The sequence below is a fragment of the Typopeltis vanoorti genome, chromosome 25, assembly GCF_054136105.1.
Source record: "Typopeltis vanoorti isolate ZY-2024b chromosome 25, IOZ_Tvanoo_1.0, whole genome shotgun sequence".
Taxonomy (NCBI): Eukaryota; Metazoa; Arthropoda; class Arachnida; order Uropygi; family Thelyphonidae; genus Typopeltis; species Typopeltis vanoorti.
Genome location: NC_143573.1, coordinates 56,127,159 through 56,141,323, shown reverse-complemented (window position 1 = coordinate 56,141,323; position 14,165 = coordinate 56,127,159). Strand labels below are relative to the sequence as shown.

General features: G+C 36.9%; 1 long non-coding RNA gene across 1 annotated transcript in view; it reads right to left on the bottom strand.

Moving 5' to 3' along the window:
• The window catches only part of LOC150092759 (uncharacterized), a 51,846-nt gene extending 39,940 nt beyond the window's left edge, over window positions 1-11,906 (bottom strand). Inside the window, exon 1 of the long non-coding RNA XR_016550508.1 lies at window positions 11,850-11,906. This is a non-coding gene — a long non-coding RNA (uncharacterized LOC150092759). The remainder of the gene's footprint in view (window positions 1-11,849) is intronic.
• Window positions 11,907-14,165: the final 2,259 nt, after the last annotated feature.

The window sequence follows — 14,165 nt, the reverse complement described above, 5'->3', positions numbered from 1 at the left end:
CCAGTCCAAATGTTTGGCCTCCAAACTCCCCAGACCTTAACCCCATGGATTATTTTGTATGGGGAGCAGTTGAAAAAGACACCAATCGCACTTCCAGTAATACAAAAGCCCAGTTAATGGATAAAATTAAAACAGTTTTTGCGGCCCTTCCCAGGGAGACTGTAGCATCAGCTTGTTCGAGGTTCCGAAGCAGAATTGAAGCTGTGATCGATGCTAATGGTGGTTATTTTGAGTAAATCTTGTTGATAGTATTGTAATTAACTCTGCCTGTAATGTTTTTTTGTCAATTCATTAAATTTAATAGATACAAAGAAGATTTTCTTTTTCCTTACGAAACTGTCAAATTTATCCCGAACACCCTGTATATGTAGCTACAAGGTCAGTGATTATTATGAAGCACTTACAAGACAGTTTGGAGCTATTGCATGGAATGGGGAGTAAAGCAGAAGGAGATAAATGCTGTTTGGGCACTGACCAAAAGATAATTAACAGCATCAATCATTGAACATATTCCAAAGGTCAAAAGGCTGAATAAAGTAGGTGTGAGATGGATGAATGATGGGATTAAACATGAAATGTGAAAGAAGGTACTGTTGTTAAATCTGGAATGAAAGGTTCAATTTGTTATTGAGCATTTCATTCAGGATTTTACTAAGGTCTAAAAACTATAAAAAGGAAATGCTTGTACATAGGTGTAAGTGAAAACTTTAATGTATTAATATTTTATTAACAGAATTTTGTAAGTGATAAATTGTAAACTGTCTTAGAAATAATATACCCGAGTCTAAAAGGTCTTAGTGAAAGTTACTTTAGAAGAAGAAAATTTAAGCCAAGTCCACTTTAGTCTAATCGGCTTTTCAACATAACCCCAGGGCATTGCAATGTGAAGTCTGAGACACGTGTACGGCACCCACATGATGGGGTGCATTTCGGGGAGAAGCATAGGGCAGTGTGCAAAAAAAAGAGTTAGGTGTTGTGAGCAACCAGTGATGTAGTTGGGAGAGTGAACTAGGGGATATATAAGGATTTTCCAGCGAATATAGCCCTCTCTTAGTCCTCTGTTCTTGGTGGTGTCTCTCTCTCTCAAAAGTGGGTTCCGATGGAAGCAGTTCATGGCAATAACTAGAAGGAAGGTCAACGATGGCTAAAAAGTCAGGTAGCAATCCGCTTCAAGCATAGCAACGGCACAGCCATGCAGCCAGTGGAGACCGCTGCCTTATGCCGAGTCATACGTGCCATCTGTCGAAGCGTCATCATCAACCCTCAACAGGTTATTCCACAGTTTTCTGGAAAGGAGAATGACGATGTTTTAAGCATTTTTAGCTACATTGAGGAGTTGAGGATTATATTTTTTGTCCAATATGATTATGGGAAATTAAAAATATAACAAAGAATGATTATCGAAATGGTAGATTGGTAACTGCTGCAGAGGCCATAGCCAAAATATGGAGAGAGGGGGGAGGGGTTCATCCTCATCAGTGTGAGATGATGAGAAGCTCAAGTATAGAGACAGGAGAAGATGACTTACTGGTGAGCAAGCAAGAAGTATGTGAGGAGTTAAGTGTGATGTTAATAAGGGAATAGGACTTGGCATATCAGCATATATCTTAACGGAATGTTACAGGAAGTTCTCTATAACTTCATGATACTGATACATGATATTCTGGTATGAATAATAACAATAAATGTGGTGAATACGAAAGAAAATTCTGACTTTTTCTGTGTGTGTGTGTGTGTGTGTGTGTGTAGAGTGGTGGATGAAGTCCAATTATGAATTTTGAGATGGATTTCCTGCAATGGCTTGAGAGACTATGGCTGACAATAATACTGTTTTCCAATTTCTGCAGTAGCAGCACTAATTCTAGTGTAATCTATTTGTTACTAAAGAATAAAATGATAGCAGAAACATCACTATTTTAAGAGTTACCTGCATACTGGAGCTCCTGCTATAACAACACATGTGCCTCTAAAACAAGGCACACCACCACAATTTTCGGCAATTTGAGGACGCTGCCTTGAATTTTTTCTTGAAATATTTACTATATAAAATTTCCATAAAAATATCAATGGGTTGACATGTATATATGACAAAAAGTAATTTTTCTTTTAAAAAAAATACTGAAAATAATATTAAATAACTATGGAAAATAGAAATAATGGTTCATTGCACATTCATATATATAACCAAGTGCTTCATCGTCATTTAGAGCCACTTTAGGCTTATGCACAGTACTTAGTTTCTCTTTATTGTTATTAAATGTAAATTTCATTAAATGTAATTAAGTGTAATATCCTGCAATTCGAAAAATTAAAACAGCATTTTCATTATTTTATTAATTTAAACTTCCTGAAGAGACTTAACATCAGCATTGCTCCTTATATATTTTTTCTCCAAATTTGCAATATTCAGTTAGTTGCTGATGAAGCAAATTTGGGGAAATATATAAGGAGTAATAGTGAAGTCAAGTCCCTTCAGTGAAATATCATTAACAAATAAACTGAACAGACCTCTGTGGTTGTCTTCTTTTCCTGGTATGCTTCTCTTACACAAAGCACTGGTATTTAATAGACAACAAATTGAATATCAGTGTAACTATTTTTTCTTTAATTCACATGAAAAACACAAGGAAACAAGTAATAATATTTATTTATTATTATTATGGGTACCTCCATGGAGTCCGTAGACTCATCACCCAAACTATCAAAACAATATCTATCATACCTTTTCTTGAATTCATTTACAGATGAAGAATTCACAACTGAGTGAAACAATGCATTCCACTCATTCCCAACCCTCCAGGTGAAATCTAGTTCTCACGCCCTTGTTAACCACACTTTTCCTTAATTTCCTGATGCCAACAACACTGCATATTATTTGCAGGGATGACCTCTTGTTCTTCTATCACTATCACACAGCTGAAATATTTCCCCTTCATCGATCTTATAAAAACCTTTTAGTAATTTAAATTCTCATAGACAAGCTTATACATTGGTTATGCATTACTAAATCACTTAAGGAATTGACAATGTACATAAGAATATAAATTAAATCACACTTTAATAACTATTTCCGATATTTCGGCAACGTCACGTTGCCATCTTCAAAAGGAACATACAAAAAAGGCACATGTATGTAGGAACTACAACACAATAACTGAGACTGAAGTGAGGAAGCTATTGTTCTCTTAAAAGTCCTGATGATGCATGAGATTGCCCCAAATTTGGGAGGCTTACATCAGCAGACCTTCAGCCCAGCGGCCAAGAACACCTACATAGCCCACTAGGGGGCACCATCAGGACTTTTAGGAGAACAATAACTTCCTCACTTCATTCTCAGTTACTGTGTTGTAGTGCCTACCTGGACGTGCCTTTTTTTTGTAAGTTACTTTTGAAGATGGAAACATGACTTTGCCGAAATATCGGAAATATTTATTAAAGTGTAATTTAATTTATATTCTTATGTACGTTGTCAATTCCTTAAGTGATTTAGTAGTAGTAATTTAAATGTTTCTATCATATCCCCTCTTCTCTGCCTATCACTCAACCTGTGCAATCCACAAGCTCTCAATTTATCAATGGAGGGAACATTTTTTTTACATAACTCACCAACTTAGTCACTCTCCTCTGAACCCTCTCCACAACCTCCTCATCTCCAAGGAATCTAGGTGACCAGAGTTGAGCATAGTAATCCAAATGTGGAAGTATCAATGCCTTATAATGTAGTGCCTACGTGGACGTGCCTTTTTTTTGTAAGTTACTTTTGAAGATGGAAACATGACTTTGCCGAAATATCGGAAATATTTATTAAAGTGTAATTTAATTTATATTCTTATGTACGTTGTCAATTCCTTAAGTGATTTAGTAGTAGTAATTTAAATGTTTCTATCATATCCCCTCTTCTCTGCCTATCACTCAACCTGTGCAATCCACAAGCTCTCAATTTATCAATGGAGGGAACATTTTTTTACATAACTCACCAACTTAGTCACTCTCCTCTGAACCCTCTCCACAACCTCCTCATCTCCAAGGAATCTAGGTGACCAGAGTTGAGCATAGTAATCCAAATGTGGAAGTATCAATGCCTTATAAAGGGGAATAATAACCTCTTTATCTCTGGATGTTAGTGTGTTCTTCAATAACCAAGTAATCCTATATGCAATCTTTGACACCTTACCAATGTGCCCTCCAAAATTCATGATCTTCATAATCCACCAACACCCCCAAGTCCCTAGCCTCATCCTGAAACTGTACTTTACTGTAACTGTAAAGTACTGTAAAGAACTGGAACTGTAAAGATTACCAGCTATGTACCACATTGATGGAACTGTACTCCTCATTGGAGTACAGTTCCATCAATGTGGTACATAGCTGGTAATCTTTTAATCCCAAAATGCATAATTTTCCACTTTTCCACATTGAACTGACATCAATTACCTTTTGCCCATTTTACCAGCTTATTTAAGTCATCCTGCAAGCTCTCAACATCAGCTTGATTTTCTATTGCGTTACCCAACTTTGCATCATCAGCAAACAACTGAATGTCTCCCTTCAAGCCATTTCCTATATCATTTATGTAGAAATTAAACAATAACAGCCCAAGCACAGAGCTCTGAGGCACATTACTGGTCACCTGCCTCATCCTGGGCTCTGCTCCTCCATACACCACTTTCTGGTATCTCTCCCTGAGCCATTCTCTTATCCATATCACCAGTTTAGTATCCATCCCCATTTGCTCTAATTTGTGCAACAGTATTCCATGGGGTATCCTGTCAAAAGCCTTAGCAAAATCCAGAAGTACCACTGTGTAGTCATTTCCTTTGTCCAACTCAGATGTCATTCTATTATAAAAAGTTAATAAATTGCTAAGGCAGGATTGACCTTTAACAAAACCATGTTGGCCCCTACTGAGTATCATATTCTGATCCACCCATCCTCGAATTCTGTCTTTAACCAACTTTTCCAATACTTTTACCACCACTCCCGACATTACCTATGTCAGTAATTAACTACCTCAGTCTTAGAGCCACCTTTATTCAAAGGAACCAATTTGCCTTCCTTCCACTCCCTAGGGACCATACCAGAGTTCAAACTTAAGTTGAATAACCAAGTAAGAGGAGTTGACAATTCCTTTGCACATTCGTGCAACACCCGAGCTGATATTCCATCTAAACCAAAAGCAGTGTTTGCATTTAAATTTTGCAATATACTAAGTACCTCTGATTTATTAACTTCAATTCTCACATTAGTTATTGCTACAAGTACAGAGATATCCCCACTTGGGTGATAGACCTTTGAAAAGTGATCACTCAGTAACTCTCCTATTATATCTGAATTGGTCACCTGAATACCATCAACACCCACTAAGGTTATTCTTCCTTTTACTTGCCACATAGCTGAAGAACTCTTTGGGATTACTCTTGATCTCTTTGGCTAAGGTCTTCTCATAATCTGATTTAGCTTTCCTTAGAATGCTGGTAACCTTCCTAGCTTGAGTCTTGTATTGCTCATGGGTGTACTGATTGCCTTTCTCCATAACATTTTCTTTTTTTGTCGATTAAGCCTAATACTACTACTCATCCATTTAACATCTATCTTGTTTGTCTTCCTAACCATGGGAATACATTCTGATATTGCTTCCTCAGATACCCGCTGATTACATCCCATGCGCTGCTAATATCTTTCCCCTGCAATATGTTCTGCCATGGGAAGGCTGTAAGCTCACCACGAAGCTTGTTATAATTACCTAACCTGTAATTCTGTTTCTTAAGAGAGAAATTCACAAATTTTGCAACCTCCTAAGTCAATACCACATAATCGCTCTCACCAGTTGGAGGTAACAAGGACACCTTACTTATGTATAGGTCTTCTGAACCTATGACCAGATCCAATGCTCTCACACCACAAGTGAGTCCCTTCAGTCATGTGCTCTTTCAAGTAATTATCTCTTAGAAGGTGTATGAATTCCATTTCACCACATGATATTTCCTCTTTCCAATTGATATCACCATAATTAAAATCCCCCATAATAATCACTAACCCCCTGCACTCATTGCAGGGTTAGTGATTTGCTGCACTAATTTTCACTAATTGCAAATTAGTGCTGATGCATTAATTCATGCATCAGCACTAATTTGCTGATGAATGACTTCAATATCACTCCCTGTACCCCCCCCCCCCCAGACTCTAGCAGCATCCAACTGTATATTTGGTTTTGTTGGTCACTATTTCACACACCAGACCGCCTCAAATGAACTATCATTCACACGTCTCTCCTCTTGATATATTACTTTCTTTGGCAGAAACTCATCAGCTATCATCAACAGTACTCCCCCCCCCCCCCATTCTATCTTCTCTCTCCTCCCTGAAAATACTGTACCGATCACATTCAATTCCAGTAACCACATCTTCTGCTGACAGCCAAGTTTCACTAATGCCTACAACTTTTGGTGAGATTACACTGACTAATGTCAAAAATTCTTCCCTCTTATTTCGAATGCTTCTTGCATTAGTATACAAAAATTACAGATTCCCTTTAGTTCTTGTACTAGCTTTAGAACATATATAAATGCTACTAATTTCAATAGTCCCATGCCGATTTTTATCCACTCTATTCTTGAATTTATTCTGTGAAAAAGGATCAAAATTATACAATCCCTGCTTAAGTTTAAGTTTCTCCCTCTTACACTCAATCTTTTCAATTTTAGTTCTCTGCTTCAACTTGTTCAGAAAATAGTAACTTCTTCAATTTCTTATGGCCTTCCATGTTCAAATGCAGCCCATCTCTTGCATACAGCTGTCTTTTGCCTTCAAACACACTCCATACATCAACAAATTCCAGACCTCTTTTTTGCACATTCTTGCAATCATATCATTCATTATCATCGCTCATCTACTTAACTCATAATGAGGCAGCACACACACATTTCTTCTTCACAATATCTAACAATGTTCTTAAATCTGTTGCTACCCGATTAATACCACCACTTAGGTCATTTGTATCCACCATAACTATCATCTTTTCTACATCATGCTCTCTCTTTATTGCAAACAAATCAAACCACATATTAGAATGCAACTCTGCTGTTAACCAGATGGCATGACCTTGGCAAAATGTCTTTCTGCATATATGCCAAGACACATTTTGTTTAAAACTTCCTTTAAGTTTTCAAGAATTTAAAAATCTAATTATAGAAAAGATCTGCACTTATCTGCAATAATATGATAACAAAAATATAAAAGTAAAAAAAAAAAAAAATCAAAATTTTTTGAAAAAGTGCCACATACCCCCCCCCCTTCCCCCGTAGACCTTTTACATACCCGTATGGGTCCATATACATGCTTTCAGAAACACTGTTCTTCAGGAAGATTCGAATGGACTGACAGATGAGTGGGGTTATATTTTTAATATACAAGGGTGGTCTGAAAAGTTCTCAGCCTCAACCATAGATAGCAACACTATTGGAAAAATTTTTTTTTCTAAGTTGGTACATCTGTCATAAGCATCCATGTGAAACTGCAAGTCATTCTCTCAAGTAGTTTGTTTTATACAACTGTCTGAAGCAAAAATGTTGTCTGTATTCCTCGAAATGGATAAAATTCAGTATCGTGCATTAAAAAATTCTTTGTAAAAGAAGATTTAATGCCAAAAGAAATTCATTCGAAGTCATAAAAGTTTATGGGCATGCTTCTCCTTTGTTTTCAACAATTAAGAAATAGGCTGCCGAGTTTAAACATGGCCGTACCAGCCTTGAAGATGATCCACGTGAAGGATGTCCAAAAAGTGTAATACCAGAAATCACTGATCAAGTGTGCGATATGGTATTGGATGACCGGCGAGTCAAGGTGTGTGAAATTGCCGATACTATAGGCATTTCAAAAGAACGTGTAGGATATATTTTGCATGAAGAATTTCAAATGAAAAAGCTTTGTACAAGATGGGTGCTGCGCTTGCTCACAGCAGATCAAAAACAGTGGACAGAAGCCAGTTGTTCAGCGCCAAAGAAGACAAAGTCGGTTCCATCAACAGGAAAGGTCATGGCATCGGTGTTTTGGGATGATAAAGGCATTTTGTTTATTAATTATCTTGAAAAGGGTAAAACAATAACCGGGGAATATTATTCCGATCTTTTAACCAGACTAGACGAAAAAATTCTTGAGAAAAGACCCAGTTTGAAGAAGAAAAAATTATCTTTCATCAGGGCAATGCACCTGCCCACAAAGGTATTTTGGCAATGGGAAAATTAAGGGATCTGCACTATGAATTGTTGGAACATCCACCCTGTTCCCCAGATTTGGCTCCCTCTGACTTCTATCTCTCCCCAAACTGAAACTCTTCCTAATTTGTCAGCATTTATCTTCGAATCAAGAGGTGATTGCAGCTGTAGAGGGGTATTTTGCAGATCTTACTGAGAACTAGTACAGGGATTTTATAATGATGCTGGAGCATCGCTGAAATAAATGTATTAGTCTTAAGGGAGATTATGTTGAAAAATAAAAATAATAATAATTTTGAAATTATAAATTCATTTTTTCATTGTTAGGTCAAGAACTTTTCAGACCACCCTTGTATTTAGATATTTAACATCTAAATCTATATGTTGCAACTTAAATATCAACTTATCATGTGGCATTCTGTCAAAGGCTTGCAAAATCCAGAAAAATTACATTATGTGACTCTACCTCCATACACTACTCTGGTTAGTTGATTATAAAAGGCCATCAGATAATTGATACAAGAATGCCTCTTAACAAATCCACACAGGCCTTCATAAATATTAATATCCTCCACCCAATTCTGTATATGAGCGTTTTCCATTTTTTTTCAAATTCTCAACAATCACAAGAGAAATCTAAACTAATATATATAGTTTAATACTTCATTCTACCACCCACCAACTTTATACAATGGCACTATCTCATCCTCTTTCCACTCCTTAGGAACTTACCCTATTGCAAGACTTTTATTATGTAGGCAGATCAGTTCTTAGCACACTCTTAAAATGTGATGAAATCCTATTTTGTCCTCTGCCTTACTGGCATTCAGAGTGCATCCTCTTCATTTACTTCTAATCCTTATCCTCACTGCTTAAAAGCAGTAACACTGATTTTATAAAGATGAAAACGTCCTGATATTGTGATCATTAAACAGCTCTTATTACATAATTTGCATTGTCACCTGACTACCCTCATCATCCAAGCAAGGTTATTCATCCACAATCGACAATCATTTCCCCTACCGACTCCATAGTGAAAGAGCTCGCTAGTATTCTTCACTGATCATAATGCTAGTCTATCTTGTATTCTAATTTTTCTTTCCTTACTAACCTAGTTATTTTCTTAACAGCTTGAGCCTTATATTTCTTATGAAACTGTTAACACTCTGTGTTTACGTCTTTTACACACACACACACACACACACACACACACACACACACACACACACACACACACACACACACACACACACACACACACACACACACACACACACACACAGAGTCTTGTTTTCATCTGTAATCACTTTTACTTGATGCATCTAGTCATCAATTTTACCAAACTGCTGTGTCCTTTTCACTTGAGGTATGTAATCTGCAGTGGCTGCTAAATCAGCTCTCATGCACTGCTAACTGCTCTTCTTTGAAATTCTTCCATCCATTATACTCCTTCAAGCTGGCTTCTAAGTCTATTATAATCAACTGCCTTATAATTCAGCATAAAGTCCTTCCGCTTTGATACTTCAGCATGTCTATTCATCCTCCAAATCAGAACTACTCATGTAGTACTTTCATCAGATGGGTGCAAGTTTAACATTCACAATCAGATTCTTTGATGCTATGACCAAATCTTTTGATCACTGTGTTCCCTTCGCCACATGCTGCCTAAGACATTTGTCCCTGTCAGAAATTCCAGAAATTCATGTGCATTATTACAGAATGCCATTTCCTCTGCCCATTTACATTGCTATAGTAAAAGTCCCAATAATGATTACTTGATTTGTACTTGCCAAATTAAGTTGCCTAAACATTTTCTGCTCAATATCTCTATATTTCAAGACCTACAGCAACATCCTCCTTCACACCTTCACACACACACCATATACTCTCAAAATCCCATTACCATTTCCCTCCTGATTATCTACCTTGAGAGGAACTCATCATTACCATAAATAACACTTCACCACTCCATTTACCCTCTCTATCCTGCTGAAATATGTTATATCCCTCAATTCCTATCCCTATCATGACAGTCTCCTCTGTTGCCAATGTTAAACTAATACCAATAATCTTTAGAACAAACTAAGTCAATCAATGCCACAAACTCATTCCCTTTATTTATTCCTAATACTCCTTGTATATGTATAACAGAAAAATCACCACATTGTCAGTATTCCTATAACTATTATTATTCTTTATAGCATCCACCTGGCTCTGCAATATACTATATACTCTTATCTTCCAAGCTACTCTGCCTACAAGCCCACCCCACTACTTCCCACTCTGGCAACTTTAGCTTCTCTGCCCTGGCACACTCACTTGTCCAGTAAATGAACAGCCTCTCCAAAAATGCCTGCACTGTTCTACATTCAAATTCAATCCGCCTACATTCAAATTCAATTCCTCAAGTGCATTAAGCATCTGCATACTCCAGATCTCTGTTCTCTCTACACATTTTTGCTATCACCTTATTCCTTATCATTGCTTTTCTTTTTAGCTTTGTATTATTATATATAAGCATACTATCTTCCTCTTAAGCTCTTCTGCTGCACAATTCCTAACATCAATCACAAATCTCACTATTCAATTTACACTTCTTCTCAGATCATTTGTACCAAACTACTGTCATCTTGTCAACATTTTCACTCCGCTTCATTGCCATCACCACATCATTATTCCTCCTCCAGGTAAGCACTCCTGTAACACTCTACTATGCATATCTCAAATCATTGCATATATGGACATCACACTTCTTGTAGCTCCATCTTCTCTCACTGACATCTCTAATTCTTTCCGCTTTCACATTCTCTGTCCTTTCTCATCCACTTTCCCCTTCTTCCACCTCATCTCTATGCTTTACACCCACACTCTCTCAACTTTCTCTCTTTCCCTTGCTCTCTCGCTGTTGCACCTTTCTGTCATACCTATTCTGGCTCTACAGCAGTTAACTTCTCAGGTCTCATATGCAGTCTTTTACTTTCTCAACCAAATTTTGAAAATATGCACTTATACAGAACATCTTGATCATCACCTTTCAAATCCTCTGTTGCACTTCTTACTTTCCTGCAGTTTGTACTACAAACTGCAGAAAAGTCACTCTCCTATAAACTGTTCTTTTCTTACTGCAATTCATAATAAATTCCTTGCAATTTTGTTTTGGAAAATTCTTAGTTATTTTTTTTTGACTCTTTAGATAAACCTTTTTACACAGTATCACAATAAATCCATACTAACTAATGGGAGATTAAGTGGGGAATATAAAAGAGATACCACCCAATTTAACTCGAATTTGTATAAAATAGACTAAACTACTAGTGTGGTAATCACATAAATCTACAGTTTTAAATTTTAATAAAAAACTAGAGAAAATCAAGATGTTAGTTTGATGTTTTATATTGCTTGAAAAAATTTCATTAACCATTTTGAAAGGACTTTCCTGATAATAACTCCTGAAAAATTAGTTACTTTATTTTTTTTTGCAATGTAACTCATAATTTTTTTTGCAAGGTAACTAAATAAAGTAACTAAATGCAAAAATTTAGTTACTTTATTTTTTTTGCATTAACAAAAGTTTAAACATATCAAATTATTTAGAAATTGTACTGACAAAAACTATTCTGTAAAAGACATACTTACATACATGAACACATGTTTTATTGTCATCTGAAAGAACGAACTGACTATAACAGTGGCAGGAGTATCCGCCAACACGTAAAAGACATATATGATCACATTCACTTTTTTCACAATTGTTAAAACCTAGAAAGAAGCCGATTTTAATTTTTAAAGCTTTGACAATCTGAATTAATAAACATTTATCAAATATACATTAAGTTGTTCTTTAAAAATGGCAAAATTATATATTTATATTATCATGAAACAAATACATTGAGCCACAGCATAAGTGTATATCAGTCATGTATGTATGGCAGGTCCATGGAATTTGAACTTTCCTCTTCTCTTAAGAAAAGTACACAGCTCTTCAAAATGCCTGCTGGTATATCAGTTGACAACTGTCATTTTGGCACTTTTTTCCCCATTATATAAAACTTGTTCAGTTTACCATTTTTGTTGGAAAATCGAGTTTGTGGTCACTTAACAAACAATACAGTTATCATTATTATTACTCCAAGACCTCATGCAGTCAAAGACTCATCTGGGAGGTCCTTTTATCACACACACACAATTTATCATTCCATGTCTTAAACACACTCAAACTATCAAAAGCCTTTGTGAAATCCAAGTATATTACTATCTGTCCTTCTCCTCTGTCCAAGGGAACAGTAACTTTATTGTAATGTTGTATATGTTGGATCCTAGTTCTCACAACCTTCTCCAACAACTTAACCACAACACCTGACACACATATAGGATTATAGTTTGATGCTTGAGTTTGATCACCTCCTTTATGAAGTGTCACAACCTTGCCCTCCTTCCACTCCTTAGGAACTTGACCGAGTGCAAGACTCGCATTAAAAAATTATGTCAAGGCAGGTATCAACTCCCTGGCGCATTCCATCAGAATATGTGGTGATATATTATCAAGTTCCACAGCCTTATTAACATCTAGTTTGCTCAACTCCCCATACACCTCTTACTCACTCACAGGCAGTCTCTCCTCCCCATCATCATCTGCTCTCAATCTCTCCATGAAGTCACATTCACAAGATTGAAAGACCTTTATGAACTGCTCATTAAGTATCTCCACCACACATCACATTCTGCAACAGCTGTCTTTATATCATTTTCTCCAATTAATGTCATCCTTCCATAATCATTCTTTCTTTTGCTGGCTACATATCGAAAGAACTCCTTAGGATTCTTTTTGGCTTCATTAGCTAACTGCTGTTCATACCTCTCTTTAGCTACCCTCACCAATCAAGTCATCCTCCTTGCCTGGTCTTTGTAGACCTCATGGAATTGGTTATTTCCACTTCTCTTATGCTGCCTCCACAATGCCCCTTTTCTCTGTATCACATACTTAATCTCTTTATTCATCCATCTCACACCTACCTTATTTAACCTTCTCACCCTTGGAATACATTTAGACATTGCATCTACTAGACAGTTTTTGAAAATCCTCCAAGCTGCATTTATCTCTTTTCCAGATAACTCCTCATTCCATGCTACACCCGCAAGCTGTCCCTGAGCTCTTCATAATCACCCCCTCCCCCCTTTTAGTTCCACATATACCCTTTTCTTACAGAGGTCCTCACACTGCTGGAAACCACCCAGGTAATCACCTCATGGTCACCCTCACCAATCTATGGATGATTTAACACCTCATTTATGATTACATCCTTTGATGAGATAACCAAATCCAAGATCCTCAATCCTCGTGTGCCCCTCTGTTACATACTGTCTGAGGTAGTTATCCCACAAAAACTCAAGAAACTCATTTTCTTTACTTCCAGTTGCTATCTCATCATTCCAGTCTATATTGCCATAATTAAAATCGCCCATAATGATCACCCTTATTTGCTTGGCTAATTTGATTATACATTTCATTATTACCACCATCCACATTACTTGGTCTATAATAACATCCAACCAAGTATTTGATTCCATTCACCTCTATCTCACACCATACTGCCTCAAAAACACTGGCACTATTTCCCTCTTGCATCTCTACTGTATGGACATAACTCTTTCTCTATCAACAATAGCACCCCCCCTCCCTTTTCACCCCTTCTATCCTCACGAAACACATCATACCCTTCCATCTCTATTCCTGTCAGGATGTCGTCCTCTTCCAACCATGTGTCACTTAATCCACCATTCTTTTTGGGTGAACAGATGTAATCAGTGCACCCATTTCATCTGCCTTGTTTCTTATACTTCTAGCATTTGTATACAAACAACAGCTCATTTCTGGGTCTACAACTAGTTCCACTGATACCACTCACTCGATGTGATCTCTCCATGCTCGACTGGGGCCATTTCCCTTTCTGC